Source organism: Tinamus guttatus, unplaced genomic scaffold (genome assembly GCF_059628265.1).
Source record: "Tinamus guttatus ecotype Peru unplaced genomic scaffold, ASM5962826v1 Tinamus_guttatus_pri_ptg000389l, whole genome shotgun sequence".
In the NCBI taxonomy this organism is placed as follows: domain Eukaryota; kingdom Metazoa; phylum Chordata; class Aves; order Tinamiformes; family Tinamidae; genus Tinamus; species Tinamus guttatus.
In genome coordinates, this window is record NW_028288923.1 from 966,925 (window position 1) to 987,090 (window position 20,166).

Consider the following 20,166-nt stretch of genomic DNA (forward strand, 5'->3'; position numbering starts at 1 on the left):
GCGCAGCAGCGTGGCCGGTCGCTCTGTGCGGGCTGCGCGGCGGTGCCGGGGCAGCTCCCCAGGCCATGCCCGCGTGTGGCTCAGGCCGGGCTGGGCACGCGGCCCCGCGCTGCCACGCGGGGTGCTTGCGGGCTCACCCTGAGCAGAAGCAGCAGCAGCGGCGGCGGCAGCAGAGCTCCCTCCCTGCAGCCTCTGCAGCTTTGGGCATCCCCATCCTGCTGTGTGGGGCTGCGGAGCAGCAGGACGCGGGGAGGCTGCTGCCCTCCAGCCTTGGGGCAGAAAGTGCCCTGGGCTCCTCTTCAGCCTTTCTTGGTTCTGCTGATCCCCTTTCTCCCACCTCGTTGCTCCTCAGAGGGCACCCGGGACGCGGGGGCCCTGCGGGAGCGCGGGCTCCATCCGCTGCTCCCGGGGTTTGCGCTTCTGCGGGGGCGGGGGGAAGGCAGAAGGAGCAGAGCAGAAGCAACAGCTTCCAGCCTTTCCCTTCCTCTAATCGTGTTTCACTCCCCCTTGCTCCCTCTCCCTCCCTCTCCCCTTTCCTCTCCCCTTTTCCCCTCCCTCCCTCCCTCTTTCTGATTCCTGCCGCTAGCTCGGAGCCTCATTCAGCAGCCGCTGCCCGTGGAGTGTAACAGGCTGAAGATGCTGCCGCGCCTGCCCGGCCTCCGCTCGTGAATGGGACTCGCCTCCTCTGGCTGCTCCGGAGGCGGCGGGGGAAGCGGCGCGCCCGGCCGCGCTCCAGGTGAGCGGCCGGGGGGCTCGGGGGGCGCCGGGGGCGGCAGCGGGCGCCTCGCGTCCCGGAGCACAAGGGGGGACCCCGGGCGCTCCGCAAACTTGTCCGCGGCGGGGCCGGAGCTGCGTGCGGGGCCGGGGGCGGCGGGCGCCCCGCTCCGGAGCGAGCCCGCCCGGCTCCCCGCGCCGCAGCCCGCCGGCCCCAGCGCCGGGAGCGGGGCTTTCCCGAAGGGGAAAGGCAGCGCCGTGGAAAACGTCTCTGCCCTTTTTCTTTCCCTTTTCCTTGTTTTTTCCTTTTCTTTTTCCTCGGCTCTTACTTAAGCGGGGGAGGGGGAGAGAGCTGCGAGCGTTTGCCCATTTTAAAATGTTCCTTCAGATCAGCACATATTGAAAGCCCAAACTGAAGAGCCTTTTGCTTGCGCGGTAGCTCCCAGGCGTGAAATGGATATGCAGGAATTATGAGTGTGTGCAGTGCAGGCGACCCTGCCCGGAATGAAGAAGGGAAAGACCCTGATTTTTATCTGTTTTTTAAAAAATATTATTATTTGCTTGTTGGCTTTTAAATGCTTTGCCATTCACAAGGTAACAAAATGGTATCTGTCTCCAGTATGGGCTAGTCCAAAAATCATTAGGCTCTTGGGTGATGTACACAAGAGCACATCCCTGAGGACCGTACAATAGATCAGGCTGGGGGTCCACATAAATACGAGTAACTTTTAGAATAAAACTGCTTCCCGTGCAGTCCTTCGGGGACACATATTGCAATCTGACATCATCATATAAATGCCTTCACCTTCTATAGAAATCCCCCTTTATTGTGTACTCTTTTAAATATTTGGCGAGCGGAGAGCTGGTATATGCTGGGTGATCTTCTGTGTAGCATTGCTGCAGAGGACAGCGTGGCTGTGTAACACAGTATTTACCTACCAAGATATCTGTGACAAAGGAACCTCTTTAGCAAATGAGGTCACTAATTCAGAAATGGGCCCTTTATAAGGGGAATGCTCATTTCTTTTTCACATTCTAGTGGCTAGTAACTCCTGGGGAAAGACTTTCTTCCTGTTGGTTTTGTGGTGGTGATACAAGAGGAATTTCACAGGCTATGAGTCCTGTAGTGAGGAATTAAATATCTTTGGTTATTTAATAATGAAATTCTTGAATGAAGAAAGCAATAAGAGATTCGGAAGCTGGGAAGCAAACACTGAGGCATGACTGAATGTCTTTCTTTTCTCCCTCTCCCTTCCTCATATGCTTGCTTCAGTGTTTCTAAAGTCTGTGTGATTTTCCAGGTAAATACTTTGTTCTTTTTTCTACGCTGATTAATTTAATAGATAAATTTGCCTTTAATAATTAAATTCTACGATAATTAATCTGATGTCTGCCTGAGATCAGTTCTGTCCACTGAGATCTGAAGCACAAATCGATGATTATACTCAGTCCTTCAGATGATTTTTTTATGGAGAGATACATAGAAGTAGATGGAAGTGGAATTGCAGATGTGTTCTTGTGAGGAACATTGTCGTAGCGGAGCATTTTTGGTAGATGGGCAGTGAAGAACAGGAGGGAGATCGAGAGCACAAAGTCTGAGCTTCATACCTTAAGGCACAAAGCGTTTTTTCTAGGATATTTATCAGTCTGCTACACTCTAGAAAGTAGAAGTTTCTGACTGTACTTTTAAAGCAGTACTCTCTCCTCCTGGAGGAGGAGAAGAAAATAAAGTCACCAGACAAAGAAGTACCTCTCCAGTAAAAAAATGTGGAATTCCTTAAGAAAATTACTTCAAAGTCATCTTTTTTCCTCCTGACTCTCGTGCTTTGGCCCTGCAATAGGAAATTTATATTTCCATCTTAGCCTTGCACTAGAGCATCTGGAAATGAGTATGGACAAAATATGCTATTTATAGTCTTCTCTACATCAGCTCCAACTTTGCTAAAATTTTAAGTGTTTTGAGTCCAAAAAAATCACTAAGAAATAGATTACCCCAGAAGCTGCTGCAATAAAGTATGTCAAAAGATGAGATAAGTCATTGCAATTTATCAGCAGCAGTTTCAGAAGGAAGATGTGCATGGAAATGGCCTGATGGAGAGGCAGGACAACAAAATCAAATTTTTGATTGTATAAGAATATGGGGAAGCTACAAAGATTAGAAGTATTTATCTGATAAAATGTTTTAAATTATGTAATCCGATTTCACCATAAATTAATATCCCACTTTGATGTTTTTGACATATTTAATTTAGTGCGAGAAACATATGTGAAGTTCAGAGATCCAGTAGTTTAAAAGGCTAACATTTCTGTATTCTGCATATGCTGAAACTGAACAAAATGTTTAGATCAAGAAGCTGTTGAGAGAAATAAGTATTTTATTGCTGAGTTTATATGGTATTCTCTGCTGCTATGTTTTAAGTTGGGTATCAAAAATTTAAAGGAATTTCAAATGTAAAAGTGGACTCGCCTCTTTCTTGGTGAACTCCTTAAAGCCATTTGAATCCATTTTGTGAGCTGGATGTTTGGCCAAGTATCTTCAGTGTGTGAGAAACAGGCTTCTCATCTGGAATCAATTAATCCGGAGCAGTTAAGCAGCATACTTTCCAGACTTCTTTTGTGTGTGTGTGTGTGTTAGAGCTTTCCTGCTTATTTTTAAAAGTCTGCACATAGTTTTCTGTGGCGCACCCATTTGTTTTAAAGCAGCCCTTCAGTTTGCCCTGTCCATTTGTTGCATCCAAGGATTTTTCTGCAGTGCCAGGCATGTACTCCTGAGCCTCCAGGGCGTTTTAGGGGAGAAAGTCGTCTTGTGTTTGCAGTTCCCTGCCCAAGACCTACTAGGCTCTGGAATCACCCGTTCATTTGAGGGCAAGACCCATTCATTTACGGGCATGCAGGATTATTGAACGGATTCAATTTCTTTTTTTCCCTGTACAAGGAAAGCGCTCGGAGCCCCTTCAGCGTTACTGAGCGGTACCGACCGGTCGCCGGTGTCCCCCCGGGGCAGCTTTTGCCGCAGTTTTGGGCAGGAGCGCGTGCGGGCGCCGCCGTTCAGCGCCGCCGGGCTCCGCGGGGCTGCGCGGGGGCTGCGCGGGCGCGGGGCGGCGCCGCGCGCGCCTCGGCGGGCGCTAGGGGGCGCTGCGGCCCTTCCCGCGCCGCCCGGCGCAGCTGCGCGGCCGCGCGCTCTCAAAAGGCGTTTTGTTCCCGCCGGGGACGCGGCCTCCCGCGCCGCCACCGTGTCACCGTGTCACCGTCCTCCCGCGCAGCGTCCTCCCGTGCAGCGTCCTCCCCGCGGTGCCAGGGTGGGAAATCGCCCAACTTTGGGTGGTCTCCTGGGTGCCGCAGCTGGGGGCTCGGTGTAAAATAAGCAGCAGCCGCAGCGCTTTTTTGTGGGACTTGGTGTCTTTCTCCCTTTTTAAAAGGCAGTGTCGTTCTCTTCTAAGCTGCAAGAAGGGGTTTAAAGATGATTTAAAGAAAAAATGATACCATGAAACAAAAAAATACTTCTTTCAAAAATGTCAGCACTTGAGATGCTTCATACAGGTATCATGGGTAGGAAAAAACCATTAATATTCAGCAAAACTCTGGTCTCATTTTTACATACACAAGTGAAAGTCTGCGGACCTTGCAACAGGAGAGGTAGGAAGAACGGTTGATCCAGATCATTTCCCAGGATCCTGGAACATCTTGAGAAATAAAGGACATTGTTGCAGCCCGTCATTGCAAATGCTGGCCAGAAAGGACACGCATGGTGGTGTAGATATTAACTGGGTGCAGACACAGAAGGGATCTCCTTTCCACCAGCCCTGTTCCTAGGTCTTGCCTAGATGCTGCATATGGGCGTTGCTGGGGCAAGAGGGAGGGCTGCCCACATCGCTGGTTTGACCCACAGACGTAGGAGAAGTCAGAACTACTGGGAATGGAGTGCAGGGTTTTATAGTGTTGTATTAGATCCACTCGCATGGATGCACAGCCAGACAAGCTAATGTGTCTAGCAGAGATTGTTACCTACGACAATGCCAAAAATGTCTGTGATAGTTTCTGTCCATCACCTATCTTAGAGTATTAATTGAGAATTGCTTTATAGTAACAACTTGTGATGCAAGAGTTGATAGCTGCTATGCTGGAAAACAAGCCCTGCTTTGCTGAGGAGCACTGGGTTGTGAAGAGCAGCCAGAGACACGTAAAGCGCTCGTCCCTTGCGCTGCGAGCAGAGCGCGTGGCTGGTGCTGCTGCACGTGCTCAAGGTGGGTGGAAACGCTAGAGCTGCCGGTCGTGTTCAAGGCCCTGCAGAGAACGGGCTGGAGACAGACATGTGGAGCAGCAGTGCCCTTGGGGAAGGAGACCTTGTCCCTGCTCCCGCCTGGCCAGGGTGGGAGGCCCTTTCCATCCCTGCTTGGGTGGCGGGGTGGCCTCCAGGCGTCCCAGTCCCACTGAGCTCTGCTGGCTCCGCGAGCCATAATTTAGCTCTTCAATTTTAAAGTGCTGGCTCAAGCAAATTCTAAGGGGTTTTTGTGTTTTCTTTTTTTTCTCCAAAGTTTGGCAATGAGTAAGAGCCTTCTCCCTTCTGAATCAGCCAGAGTTCATCAGAATTCTTAATTGCAATGCAATGGCAGGCTGAGTTGAAGTAGCAGAAATCAATGTAAGTGGATTAAAAGAAAAAGGACCAAGTAACTGAGTGTAAAAGAGAAGCCAGGATTTTCCAGAGTGATTGGTGAACCATGCTACAATAAGTTTGCAGATATAATTCATTGTTATAATGATCATTTAATAGTTCATCAACAAATAGACAGTAGTCACATTACAGACAAGCTAACACAAAATACAGCTGTGGATCATGAAGCATTATAAGCCAAACAAAACTGAACAGAACTTTGGTATGTGAATACAAGGGGCAGGGAAACACCTATCTAGAAAGAAACTGCACTTAAACTTCAATCTAATAGGTGCCGTCTCACACCGTTTCACTGAGGTGAGCCACTGACCTCCGAACGATGTGATGGAGGCACAGGCCCATGTGGGCGAAGACTAGAGTGATGAGCAGAAAGAATTAAATTCAATAACCCTTTAAAATACAATCCCCAGAATTTTAGGTTTTTACAGTGCTTCCAGGGCAAGCCTGGCTGTGATGCCTGTGCACAGGGTTTTTTTCCTTCTTCCTTCCTTCTTTTCCACCCCATCAAATGTGATAGATACATTAGTTGTGTCTTATTACAGTTGTGTCTTATTACAGAAATTACATTAGTTGTGTCTTATTACACCATTCCTTTTTGCAGGAGCTCCTAATCATAGAGAGCTAACTTTGTAGGCTAAAATGTTCTTTAACTTAACGTGAACACCACTGAAGATTTGCTACTGCATTTCAGTAGTCTTCATTTTATACCGTGTTATCAACAGATACTCTATGTGAAAGTATTATATTTAAGGTTAAACTGATGTCATAGAAACTCTGGTTCAGCATAATTTTTATCCCAGTGAGGCTGCTGATATATATTTTTAAATAAAATAAAACTTCAGAAACATATTAATTGGTCTCAGTGGTTAAGTTAAATAGTTAAATACATGCATACATATCATTCTGCCACGGATAAGTCATTAGTTCACTATAAACGAGAAATGATAGCTCTATTTGAATCAGGAGACTAAACCCTATTTCCATTAATGCTAACTGTTTTATTAATACATGCACATGTCGGCATTAAGTCATAAATTTAAATAGTCTGTCCCTTCTTGATTTAAAGTAATTATCTCCAAGATCTTGGCTGCTGAATGAGTAACTGTGCTACTGCTTTCATCTTTTATCAACTAACTTTTTCTTGTTGTTGTTATGTGGGCATTGTAGGGCAAACAAAAGAAACAGAGCTGTGAAGTTAGCTGACATTTGATATTAGAATTTTAGAATATATCTGTATTGTGTATTTTTATTATCAAAGCAAAATACTTTTAACTATACCACTCATTGCATAAGGGCTTGCTAGCCTATTTTAGAGATATCTAGTCACATACCTCTACATACGTGCCCATAAACTATGTGTATTTTATATATGTGTGTGTATAATTATTTCATTTATATATTTAGAATTAATTTTTATGTGTTACTAGAAAATTTTCATTGTGGAAACAGACAAAAATTGCAACCTTTAAATTCTGAGTTCATTTTAGATCACCATTCAAAATGGCATTGTAATGCATTTCTGAACTACAGAGTGGTATGGGTGGAAATGATCATAAGCTTTTTCTGAGGAATGACCAATATTAACTGTAAATGGTTGAATGCTGTCAAATTAATTCAGTGCATGCACAACAGTGACCAAAACCTTATAGTTTATCACTATGTATCTCTAAGCATTGTGAAACTCATGTAACTTAAGAGATATCCAATGCAAACAGTGAGCAGTTTTTTTTTAAAAAAAGAAAAGATAATCATTATTTTCCAGCGTATTTGCTTGTGGTTGAAATTCTAGTGAAAATATTGCATATTTCACACTAGTGAAAGTTACCATTCGTTTACACTTTCAAACCCAGTTTTTTCCAGACATAAGGGGTTCCAAAATTTCGGAAAGCGACTGAATAATAATTTTATTTGGGTTCTTTGCCCATCACTGAGTGTTGCCTTTTTATTTGTTCCTGTTCCAATTATAGCTGGTGTGTCTCAGAGAATAAGCCTGATTAGTATGCATTTCAATTCTTTTAGCAGGGTTGCAATTTACATAGCATTTATTTTTCTATAGGAAGAAAAACATAGCAGGCATTGGCATTTACATACAAACAACTTAGCATTTACATACAAAAGGGTGGATTAGATGGCAAGTAATTGGAGGTCAGACTTAAGATGAGCATTTTGATTCCTCTTTTCCTTAAAAATTGTGAATTGTGTAATATTTATATGAAAAAATAAGGTTGGTAAGCTATGAGTATATAGCTGAGTTTTACATATTGAATTTAATGCTTAGACAAGCCCTTACAGAGAGACTATGCTGTTTTCTAAGCTGCATTCTTCGCTTGTTTTCTCTCCTCTTTTTTTTCTATTTTTTTTCCACATGTCTAGGCATAATTTCCAAATATATGACCCTGAGTAGCATCCCTCAGCCTCTGGTTCAGCCCCTCAGTGTTGCTGCATGATAGCTCTTGATTTCTTAGGTTCCTCCATCATCTCATTGAGTTCACTGAGCTTGTTTACTTTAGATGATATTTCTTATGCCTCAGTTTGCTAGGTGCTTCTGTAGCATGAAGTGTAATATATGGTGAACTTCTTACCTTCAAAGTTTCACATTTTCCCATGCCAACTTCGCAGTGTGCTCCCGTTGCCCCCGTTTTGTCAGCTACACCAGAGCCCGTTTTTCCAGTGTTTGCTCTTTTGGGCAACCACCTTCACTCATCCTCGGATGTGGGGGCACCCTTCCCCAATTGCACTGGGTCAGACAGAGTCAAAACTTGCTTTGTTCAAGTTTCTCCTTCAGCTATTAAGAAGTAAGCAAGAACTTCCCATTCTAGACTGTAACGCGATTAAAACTCTCCATATGAATGCATCTCAAGTACAGGGTGTTGGACTCTAATCATCTAGGCAGGTGGGCAGTCTCCCACTTAGTAAAGTCCAGTCACCATCCTCATACGCTACGCTGTTTGTTGGAACCACAGACAGATTTTTTTTGTCTTTGTATTTAGTTAGAGGCACAGCAAACTACTGGGAACAGTTAGATACAATAAAAAGCAATTCTCTGTAATTCAAGTGACTTTCCACATATTTAATTCATAACCAGCAAAGTTCCACATTTCAGTAAGATGGTCTTCATGTGATCTGAGAAATACTAAGGCAATCTCCTAAAAAAAGAAATGGAAACCAGCCTTTCTGCAGCAGTAGAACATGTCTATACAATATGCAGATGTCTCATACAATTAGGATGCAATGAACTTCAATGAACAAGGAAACACAAGGATTTACTTCGTGCTACATGGTGTGTTGCAGCTCCACAGCATCACAAATTAGTAAGTGACTGCTGGCCTAGTTTTCGGAAGAAGACGGTACACTTAAGCAAAAGTAAAATTACAAAAGTTGTTTTGAATGGCATTGAATTGACATTGAATTGACATTGAATACTATCTTACTGTGGCATTAAGTGTCTATTTATATATTTAGCAAGCTATGGAAGTGTCCACTTTAGGTAATACGCTTTCAGAATTTTTTCATTGTTGTTAGTAGAATTTTTAAAGAATGACTTTATGAGTGGACAAGAGAGCTGCAAACAGTTTATCTGGTGTTGCTTACTTTGCTAGGTGAAATTCTGCTTGGTCACTCAGGTATGAAACAAGTAGTTTTGGAGTCCATGAGGTTATTCAGTCAACATGGGTATTGCTGAGCAGGGAGCATGGCACAGAAATTTAAGCTAATCTTTATTTGTAACATTAACTCATGTTTTTAAACAGAGTTTATGAGGAGATGTTCCATGGCTAAGTCAGTTTTTCATCCTACTGGCATTAGGAATGCCACCTACACCCCATTATATTTGAGAAATTGCCCTAATATAGGTTTAATTATCCAATCAAATTGAACAAGAGATGAGTTTGGCTGAAATAATCAAGCCTATAGAGAAAATGCCAGATCTGATACTTCCCAAGATTTGACAGTTGCTTGTTGTCGTGACCTTGGTTTCTTTATGTGTAGCTAGAGGTCAGGGAGGATGGAGCAGTAATTACTCTGTTCAGAAGATTGTGCGGGCCATCCTCAGCAGCGGACTTGAACCAGATTGTCTCCATCTATCAGATTACTGACTAACCGGCCACAAAGCTGGAGATTCTGCTCCCATAGCGATTAAATCCTGTTTTCGAGTATCACCATGTACAGTCTGTGGAACAATTAGGTTTTATGATTTTCACATTCAAAAGCGAATGATCAACGAGTTATTTTTTGAAAGTTGTACGTACTGGGAGATATACCCAAAATGGGGCTTTTCATTTTAATTTATTTTTTTACAAAAAGAAATATAGAAGGCCATTGCTACCGTAAAAAATATTAAGTAAACAAAATTAATAATATCTTTGAGAGACTTTTCCCCTGGTGTTAAACCGTTTTGCATACTGGAGGAGAGAAGAATGTTTTTGTTCCAGAGTTATGCCCCATCTGGAAATTAAATCCATTTTTACTAGAAATGAAATCATTCAAAAAAAATGCACAAAAACTTGTGTTTTAACTGTTTCCATGTGCTTAAAAGTAGGCTGTGTTTAACTTGTAAATACCTCAGGCAGTTTATTAGTCAAGCTAATGAATGCTAATTGTTCCTTGAGCTGCAGATCAGCAGCTCTCCTCTCATGCTTTTCTGTAATGACACAAGCAGTATCTTGTGTTGTTCAGATAGGACAGTTTTCCATTTCATGTTATCTATATATGCAGCTCCTGTAACTTAAGGAATAAATATAAAATTGCATAGGCGCTGACTTCCTTTCTCATTCTTCCAAACTGATTTTGCATGTTTCTCCTTTGGCTCTCATAAAAGGCCCCAAGCTTTATTTTCAAAAAAATTACAAACATATCCATTTTCTAAATGACATATGAAGTGTTTTAAATGCAAAGACAAGAATTTCTATCTATATCCTTCATGCCCCAAAATAATTTGTCTGTTATCTTTAGTAAGCCAGGCATATTCATTATGCCTTCTGAAGCCTCTGTCCTTAATGAACTGAGATGTCAGTCTGAATGACAAGAATCCTTTCCACAGCTGTGCTTTGCAGGATGGACACCTTTCTGCCCGGAATGATACCAGAAGAAGTTCTATTTCCACACTCTGTTTTGTTGGTAGCCTGGTGAGGGCACTTCCATAATCCCTGGAACCGTTGCCAACTTTAGGGGTTTATACAGGGCTATGATGTTGAAGCCGCATGGGGAACTGAGTAAAAGATCCCTATTTGTTACTTGTGCCTTCTCGTTATGCACTTTCTGCATCCTCCCTCTATGTCCAAAAAAGAATCCTAGAATGAAAGAAGAGGAACATTATTCCTCACTTTTGGAGAGGAATCTTTCTGTCTCAGTAGTCATGTTGGAAATTACAAATCAACTGAGAGAAAGGCATCTGGGCTGACTTCTGTTCAGTGTGCAGGCAAAATAATGGAAAAGGTGACTTGGTCTAGGTGCTCTTTCTCATGGAAAGGGAAGATTAAGAAACTTAAACCTCTTGTGTCTTCTTTGGGAAAAGTATTTGGAAAGCATGGAGCATTTGATGAAGCATCTTGCATTGCAAAGGCAAAACCCCTTGCTTCTCATAAGACACAAAAGTGTGTCCTGGTGATAGACAGGGTCTATTGGGTGTAAAGATCGGGTCTATAGACAAAGTATGAAGAGCAGCTTTTAAAGCATAATATTAAGATAAAATAATTAAAATGAAAAATAATTTCAGCTTGATGGGAAACCTTTTAGTCATAATGTATCCCTTTAGGTCTTTGGTATAAAGATCTTATTGGACCTGTTGGATTTGGTATATATCCTATTGGAGCAGCATACCCCAAAGATATATGTTGTTCATTTTGAAATGCTAGAACATTTGTAAAAAAACTGATACTTGTGCAAAAGGGTTAAAAAACATATGGGCTAGTTATCCGTGTTGAGCTTCAAACAGCCACATTCTACATCAAAAAGCGACTGCAGCAACTTCTTGATCAAAGCTCAGGTAATTTAATTATTTGTCTTCATGAATCAAGGGGTCCTTGAACAAGCTCAGGATGTCTGGATATTAGAATATGGGAAATTTATTGTTTCACTCCCTCTAATATGCCAACATCAAAGAGTGCTTTTCCTATAAACAAAGCAGTCTGAAGCCAACAAATTCAAGCAAGGGCTAGTGTGGACAGATACAGTTTTCTAGGATCACTGTGAGCTGGAAATTAAGCTGATTCCTGTGGGGTGAGATATTTACTGTTGTAATTCTCTGTGTTTATTTAATATAGCTAAATATTTGTACTGAATCTTGCAAAGTGAAATGCTTAGCTCTTTGTTCTGTAAGCTCACTTAGTTGACATTGTTTTTCCCATTTCTTAATTTTGCGTATTTTTTACATGTTTTGTTTTGTATACCTCTCTTTATCAAGCCATAACATTGTCTAATGTTAACTGTCCACGATACGAGATCGCAGGTGTGGTTCTCTAGCACCCCCATCAAAAACCAGAAGGAATTTGGGGTGGCAGAAATTTATGTACAAGAACATTGCTTAATCCCAAACTCTCTCTGTGCTTCTGGGCGTTGATGGCAGTCATGCTGGTTCAGGACTGAATGGTAATAAGGCAGAAATTAGCTGGCATTTTCAAAACCCTAAACATGGCAGTGATTTATTTTTGCCCTTTCTTCTTTTGCTCAATCAGACTTCCTTTCACTGTTTGGACCTAAACCCTATTTTTTTCCATGTTTATAGTGATTTGAATGGACAGATTTGTACTGGTATTTCATACAGTGTCAGTCTTAGTGAGCATTGTATGTTTATCTGCTCTATCATCTCTGTGTAAAAGCTTTCTTATTGCATGTACTGTCCTGACTTTGTGTGTGTATGATGCTGACCTAGAATGATCCTATGCACCAAACTGACGTTGAAGCCAGTGAGATCTCTTTGTGCAGACTATTCCCTTATATCTTAGCAGGGAACAGAAATAAAGTAGTGGGAGATACGTCAAAGAGGCAAGAAATGAATGCACTCACTACATGAGGTGGCAAATGCTTCTGAGACTGATATCAAAGTTATATAAATAAAAAGAAAACAAAATGGGTTGGATTTTCTCACCTTCTCATATTTACTTTGCCATATTTACCATAGTAATGCCATAGATTTCTAATACTGCAGAACCTTTAGAAAATGCAAACTTGTCATTACCAAAAAAACAAACAAACAAACAAAAACCTCCTATAAACTTGTGTAGAGCAAAAGGAATGTAAAATACAAAATGTTTATAAATACTCATTAATTATTTCACATAGCCCCATAAGCAACAAAGACAAAATAGTTTAATATAATATATTCTGCAAGCCGTTCTCATGCTGGCAAGGAGCTTTGCAAAGTATTTTATTTAAACCAGTGTTATGATGCTTGAAGTGACGTGCTGCTCAGCTCAGCATAAAGGTAGTATAAAGTGCTTTACCTATGGGCTGCTGTAACACAGCTGTATCAGCCATGTGCCCTGTAGTTCCTTACAGCTGATTGCAGAGTAAAATTCAACTCTGCTCGGTGGAGAAGGCGCTCCAAATACCAGCCAGAATTCCCAGGGAACTCTGGTACTGGAGAAGGGAATTATATGGGTGAAATTTATGTAACCAATGAGTCTGCTTTTCTTAACTGACTCAATCTGAACAGAAAACTTTTTTTTTTAAGCTTGAAAGACCTTGCTTTTTTTTCAGTTAACTAAGTATGTGTAAGTTATTACCATGTAATAACTTCCATATTTTCGGAGAGATCTGCCAGCACAAAGGTGATTATTCAGCTCAAAGTGAAGTCATTTGGTTAGTATCCCACCAAATCTACATGGCCTTCTCTAATGTCTCTAATGGTTTTGCTGTGAAGTCAGTAACATTCAGTAATAATAGACTGTGTATGTGACGTTATAGAATCCTTAATTTTTGCTATATCAACTGTGCAGTGGTGTGAGTGGTTACATTTATTTGTGAATGATGTACTGACAGTGCACATGCCTGTACCATTACCAGAGGAGGAGGAATTGATTAGCAATAACACACTTCATTAACACTGCACTTTCTCAATCATTGTAATTGTGGCTCTTCCCCTAAAACATCAAGTGGAACAGGTTTCATTTCAACCAAATCAATCTAATGTGTGAAAATTTACATAATTTCCTCTCATTGCATTTATAGAGCAGCAGGAATTTTAATTTGCATTGTCTGTATAGTCTATAATCAAAGTGTTAAGAGCACAAGGTTTATTCATTATGTATGGCATGTGGTGACAAATTTACATAATAGGCTGCATCTTGCTGAAATAGTCCTTCTTTCTTCACCCCCACCTTTGTAATTTTCATTATAACTTATTTTCTATAAACCTGTTAATTCAATAACAGGAGCCTTTTTAGTTCCGAAGGATACTTACTAGGGAGAAGTAATCTTTATAAAAATAAATATGTAAATAAAATGCCAAAAAGATGAAGAGTGCTAAGGGAAGGCATTGAAAATTAGACTGCATAGAGAAAGCTGATAAAACCCACTGTGGTCTGTGCTCTTAGTGTGCACTGAATTTAAGCATTCACGTATGAAAGGAAGGAGACCTTTTGCTTTGCATGGTGGTGATTGCTGTATTGCACCTGTTCTGGGAAAGTTTTCAAAACCAAGTGAGGCAGTAAAGAACATTTAAGAAGTTATGAAGCCGTAAGTAAAATTCTCCATTGCTGATTGCTACCTGCTAAGGCCTGCCATTGCTTTATGAAGATAAATGTACTTACCAAGATGTTTTCTGATAGAAGATTATTGTATTTTAGTAAATGAAGGAAAAATAGAGGGTTGTATGAACACTTGTGATAGCTGAAGTGCTGTATACAGAAAGCAATGCAATACGTCCAGTGTTTAGGTACATGAATTCTCTAAGAAGTGTCACAAAATCATCTACAGCATGAGGTTTGTGATTTACATCTTTGAACTAGCTGAAATGTATATAAATTGCAGGTATCAGACGGCTCCCCTCTTACTGCTTGATTAATGATATTCAAGATTAAAGCATAGTTAAAAAAAAAAAAAGGTAGTTATATTCAATCATACTATCTTATAGAGCAACAGTGTATATAAATATATTCTGTGCTCCATCATACAGAGAAATTCAGGATGTATAAGATGGAGCTTCTTTGGATCAAACAAAATTTCTGTAGGACCTCTTAGTAGAAATGCAGAATATATTTGGATGTAGACTTTCATGCTCTTAGTAAGAAGCTATATGGTTCTTCATGGAAACATTCATAAGAATAATTTTATTAAACCATAATTAAATTCCTAATCTGCTGTTTAGAAGTTAAGACTGTTGCAGTGTATTACCTTTGAAATAATTTTAGTCCATGTTAAGCTAAGAGAAGGGTGCGTGGGTGTATTACATGCATGATGACTTGTATTTTCAAGTTACGTAAGTTTAGGAACAGACACACATCTGACGTTTGTGCATATTCCAATCCCTGCAATGAAATTAGAATGAAACATTGTTTTATATAGTAACTCTTAACATCCAACATGTGCCAAAATACTTCGAAGCAGAGTGGTATGAAGATGGAACAGCTCCATAGATAAAAATGAAAGAGACTGAACACTATAAATAGGTTCATATTCAGATATACTGATAAAAAAGTTATAGCATGATTACACAGTGCAGTCAGATAATGCTCAGAGCGATGTAAAAGCCAAGTGTAGAGCCAGATAACCTTTGAGGGAGGGGGAAAATCCTGGGAAGGAGGGAGTTCATTTTGCCATTGAGCTCATTAATAAGGTGGCCCATTAAACTGTTTATTAAACTGTAACACTGGTCGCTTTTTTTCCTCAGTTTTTCACAGAAATTAATCTATGCGCTGCATGATCCTCGAAAATGCCATCTCATTCTGCTCGTGAGCTGCTTTGACACTGACTGGTTTGCCTTACTTCCATCTTTGTCTTTCTTGCCTATTTTTATGTCATTTCTCTACATCCATGGCAGTTTCTATTTAAATTTCTGCAAGGAGCTATCAAGAAAGGAAGTTTTACAGCTAGAGGCTTGTAACAAGGGCAAATAGTGTCAGAACACTTGTCTGATTGCCCAGTCGTGGTCCCAGGGATAACAATATATTTGCTCAGTGTTCATATCTTTACAGTGGACCCATTCTGGTGATATGTGCTGCAGAGGAGGGAGATACATAGGTCATATGCAATACCATGAGAAAAAATTCCAACAGTCAAAGCCCAAAAATCCAACAGTCAAAGAAATGTATCTTATTAACCACTTCTGGATACCATTCAGCAGTGCCCCTACTGCTGAAGGTGCTTTTGTTTTTTCCCCTTTCATTCAATTTGATGTACAGCTTCTGCTGGCCGTGGCTGCAGCAGCTGTCACCTAGATCAGACTGCAGCTGAAGTCTGGGCTTGTGACATGTCTTATGGATGAGAGAAATGTGTTCTACAACTTGATATGAAAGATGAAAGAGAAATCAGGTAAAGTTAAAATGTTTTCAAAGTGTAGCATGTTGTCTCTTCAGTTGGGTACAGAACTTGGCTAGACAGTAAAATACAGTAAAATGTACATGCATTTTTCTGTGATGCTGCAAATAAACAAAAACAGTTCCTTCTGGCAATACAAGTATAATTTCGCTATTGACTAGATATCATTGTTTGAAAATGCTATAGGTACTGTAATTAAAGAAATGCCTAAAATTGCTGTCATTAGAACACGAGCAGAACCAGGAAGGTTTTGGTTTCTTGCCTCTTGGTGGGTACCTTGACATCCAGGCGGGGGGACAAGGGAATTGTTCACCTCGCTCGGAAACACTGCCACGTGGACAAGATTGTAAGTGGGACCAGGTCACATTCACTGGGATTGTTTTTTATTTTGTTCTTTCATTCTTCTGTAACATGCACTATGATCTTTATCGTATCACCTGAAAGGTAAACATCTTACTCTTCCAGGACTTACACAAATGGTGAAATCTTCTGATTCCCTGATCCTTCTTCTTGGAGCACATCCATATTTAGGAATTTTGGTCTTTTACTGCGTGTCTCAAATTTTCTATAGCGTGCACTGAAACCTCTCTGCTTTGTTACATACTGCTGGTTGTGTTTATGAGTGGATGCACCAGACTCGTCCTGTCTGCCGAGGTGACAGGAGACGGTGACCAGGGAGGTCTGTTGCGCCTTCCTCTTGTTTATTCAGCAGAATAACAATGCTTTGCGTAGAGGCAGTGTCTTTGCTTACGTGTACAACAACAGAGACAGGGCAGCAGAAAACTTATAAGTTCTAATATTTGCTGGGTGCTTTACTGCTTAGTGGTTTAAAAATCATTTAAAAAGTAAACATAAGTTTTCAAAGGAAATAAATCAGGTGCAAATAGACAAAGCATCCTACTGAATCATTGATTCTTTCCTTTCTTTATCCTGTTCTCCCTTTACTTCAGAGGGAAATTTCAGTATGTAATAAGTTTTTGATAACTTAGTTTTAAATCAGGAAAGGATCAGCAACATGACATTGCCGACTCCACAGGAAAAATGAAATGCTGTGTAACTGGAATGAATGCTGCAGCTCTTTGTGAGGCAATTTCTCTATTTTTTCCGGTACGATTAGATTATAAATATCCTCCCGTGTTCAGGTATGTTCTTCTCCATATGAGAGCAGGCTGGCGGGCTGTCCTCCATGCTCAGATGATGCTGCCAGCAGCAGTTAATGACAGCAGTGGAATTTTGGCACCTTTTTTACACCGCGCTGACTCTGCGCTCGCAGGGTAATTATCGCTCCACTTTGCTTTATGTCTCTGAGCACAGGACATGCATCGGTGCTCTTTCCAGGAATTTCCAAAGGATTTATCTGTGGAGCTCTGATTTCTGTCTGTTGGGGAGGAAGGGAGCCTTGGCTCCTAATGTGACTCATGTAGTGGCTTTACTGACATCCATTTCTTGGTTTCTCTTTTCTTCAAGCGTTATCAGTGAATTTTAGGGAGGGAATAGCATTGCGGTAGTGAGTAATAAACAAGTTTTCCTGGGAAGAGTTTTAAAGGAATCTCAGTACATATTTGTGAGGAAGAGGATAGTAATTGTGAGGCTGGATTAATCTGCTTAAATTGAGGGAAGGGGAAAGATCATGCAGATGTATCTACACTTTCTGTTTCCTGGTAAAGTAGGTTTTATTCTGCAGCCAGCTAATTTTATAAGCTCCATCATGAGAGATGAAATAGAGAGATACAGTAAGCAGTGCTAGAGCTGAGAAGAGCATGGATATATGCAATCTTGCAAATAAAATGTCTTTTAATTCCTTTTACATTATAGAAGGCAGGGAGAAAATGGATTCTTATTTTGAACTTGTCACCCACATATTGTTTGACCTTTCATCTTTTCACTTCCTGGATCCTTATCTTGATCTGTAATTGCCCATTTTAAATATACTAATATCATGGCTTCCCTTTCCACATTTTTGATCTCCTTGAAATCAGTGGGATTTTTGCTATCAAACTGTAATGGGACAGATCTGAGTGTTTGGCGAGTGCCACATGCAGTGGATTCCCAAATTCAGCTCCGATATCCAGAACACTTGCCACAGGTAATGAGAGATTCTCCCCCTCTGTTTTTTCCTCCTATGATTGCAGTTACTTCAAGAATAATTAGGTAAGCTTTGCGAGGTGTAAATGATCTGCAAAATGCTAAAACAGGTAGATCAAGTGCACCGAGACATCCTCAGAAGTGGACAGTTTTGGAAGTCTTTTGAAGAGGGCGCAGATTGCTGCAGGGAAGCTGAGTGCAGAGGATTTGAGTTACTTACGCTACAGTATTTCTGTGGCCTTGACCCTACGCAGTTGTCATAGGAGTTTCTCCTGTTGAATGGTCAAGATAAAGTTCCTAAAGTCTTTCCAACTCTTTCAGCTGTTCAGGCTTTAATTACCTGAACCTGGACTGAACCCATTAAATCAGACTCATTTTTTTCTGACCCATGGTCATATAACCTACCTCCTAATAAGATCAGGGAGGGAGTTGGGAGTTGTCACTTTTAAAGCTGGAAATGCTACAGGCACGAAGCTCTTCTAGCCAGCAAATACCGATGCTGTTCTTGAAAGATTTGTTGCAAATAGAGGATGGAATTTAAGTATGCTGCAATTATCTTTTTCAGATTTATTTGACATTTTTCAGCAAAGATGATCTCTATTTTTTTTCTTATATGAAATGAATTGCCACGAATCTCATGCTCTTTTGAATTAAATAGAGGCATTTGTTATGTTATGCAAGAATATATTGTTTTATATATTATATTTAGTATTTTTACAATATGTTAAATCACAAAAAAATCTCTGTATTTATTCTTTTTCCTCCAAATCTTTGTTCATGAATTTAAGTATTACTAATTCTGTTCTGGCAATATTTTTCCTTAGTTTTAAAATGGAGGAAATATTTATATTTTACTTCTGCAGTATATTGTTCCTCAGGGAGGTGATAAGGTTGCCATAGAATGAAACAAATTCAGATAAATCTGGCTAAAATACTTTCCCAAAGAACTGCTATGGTTTTCAAAACAAAGAACATTAAATCAGCACAGTCTATTCATCTCTTCTAAGTATGTTCTCCAGATATCATTGTATAGAATTTCAATAGATTTTTCTTAGTCTCCAAATGTTGTTATTATCTCTAGCTACTTTCTGAAAAAGGTTACCAGGCATTTATTTCACTGATAGACCAAATAGTTGCAATTCTTTATGCAGAAAAGGGCATTTTCTCTCTTGAAGGTGTTGTTTTCCAGATGCTAAAATAGGCAGCATCATAAAGCAGCATAAAACAGACTTGTTGTGATTTTTAGATTACTTCTTTCCTGGAAAGAAAAGTCAGATTTTTAATTCAAAGGAAAATAATTGTATCTATCAGTATGCTTAACAACTTCCTTATGAAGGATTCCATTTTCAAATTAATTATTAAATTCTTCCTTTGATAAGATGGAAGAGTGAATTCAGGAATTGCTGGCTCCTACAACCGTGGCAGCTGGACTCAACTGAAATCAGTTTTCTAAGCTTGCTTATTTGTCTCTTGATTCCATATAGGATGGCATGTGTTTGCAGGCTTCTCCTTGGATGTTTTGGGGGAAGGACAATATTGTCTAAATTCTGCAGTTGGAGCATGATTTCTAATCAATAGAGCTGTATATGTATTTTATATATATGAACTTTCAGTGCACTTAATATGTCTTAATTGCATTTTTTTAAATGTCAAAAGTTAAGTCTAATGAAAATAATAATTCAATACATCTTTATTGTAAATGTGTTGCATAGAGAAAAACCCCAGAGTAATCCCTTTTGGAAGGGGCCTCAGGAAGTCATGCAGAGCAGCCTCCTGCTCAGACCGAAGCGGGTCGGGAGCAACAGCAGCACTAGCTGCTCCTGTTTAGCCTGCTGAGAACAGCAAAATCCACCAGCTCAGGCTGAGGAGCTGCATGGTGCAGAAATGGGCTTCATGAGTGAGATGTCTGAAATTACTTCTTGTGTGTCTGTTAGCATCTGTAATTAGTTTTAGCTTGGATCAATAGCAGAAAACAAAATTCTCTTCATAGAATCACAGAATGGTTAAGGTTGGAAGGGAGCTCTAGAGGTCATCTAGTCCAACCGCCCTGCACACGCAGGGTCACCTAGAGCACGTGGCACAGGACTACACCCAAACAATTAAAGGTTTTTTTTACAGTTCAGTAATTTAAAAATGCAAAAAAAAAAAAAAATCCTAGTGAAAAAGTGATGTGATTGGACCTGTTCTGTGCTAATATAGTTATGCCAAGACAGCTATATCGA

General features: G+C 40.6%; 1 protein-coding gene across 3 annotated transcripts in view; it reads left to right on the plus strand.

Annotated features, from left to right (window-relative positions):
* The first annotated feature begins 579 nt into the window (after positions 1-579).
* Positions 580-20,166, plus strand: part of CDH11 (cadherin 11) — a 73,021-nt gene continuing 53,434 nt past the window's right edge. For 2 of the 3 annotated variants that reach the window (XM_088530832.1, XM_088530833.1), the window contains exon 1: positions 580-736. The gene's annotated coding sequence lies outside the window, so the exon portion shown is untranslated. Of the gene's footprint in view, positions 737-1,997; positions 2,016-20,166 lie in introns of those variants that run through there. The other variant, XM_088530834.1, reaches the window with a different exon arrangement.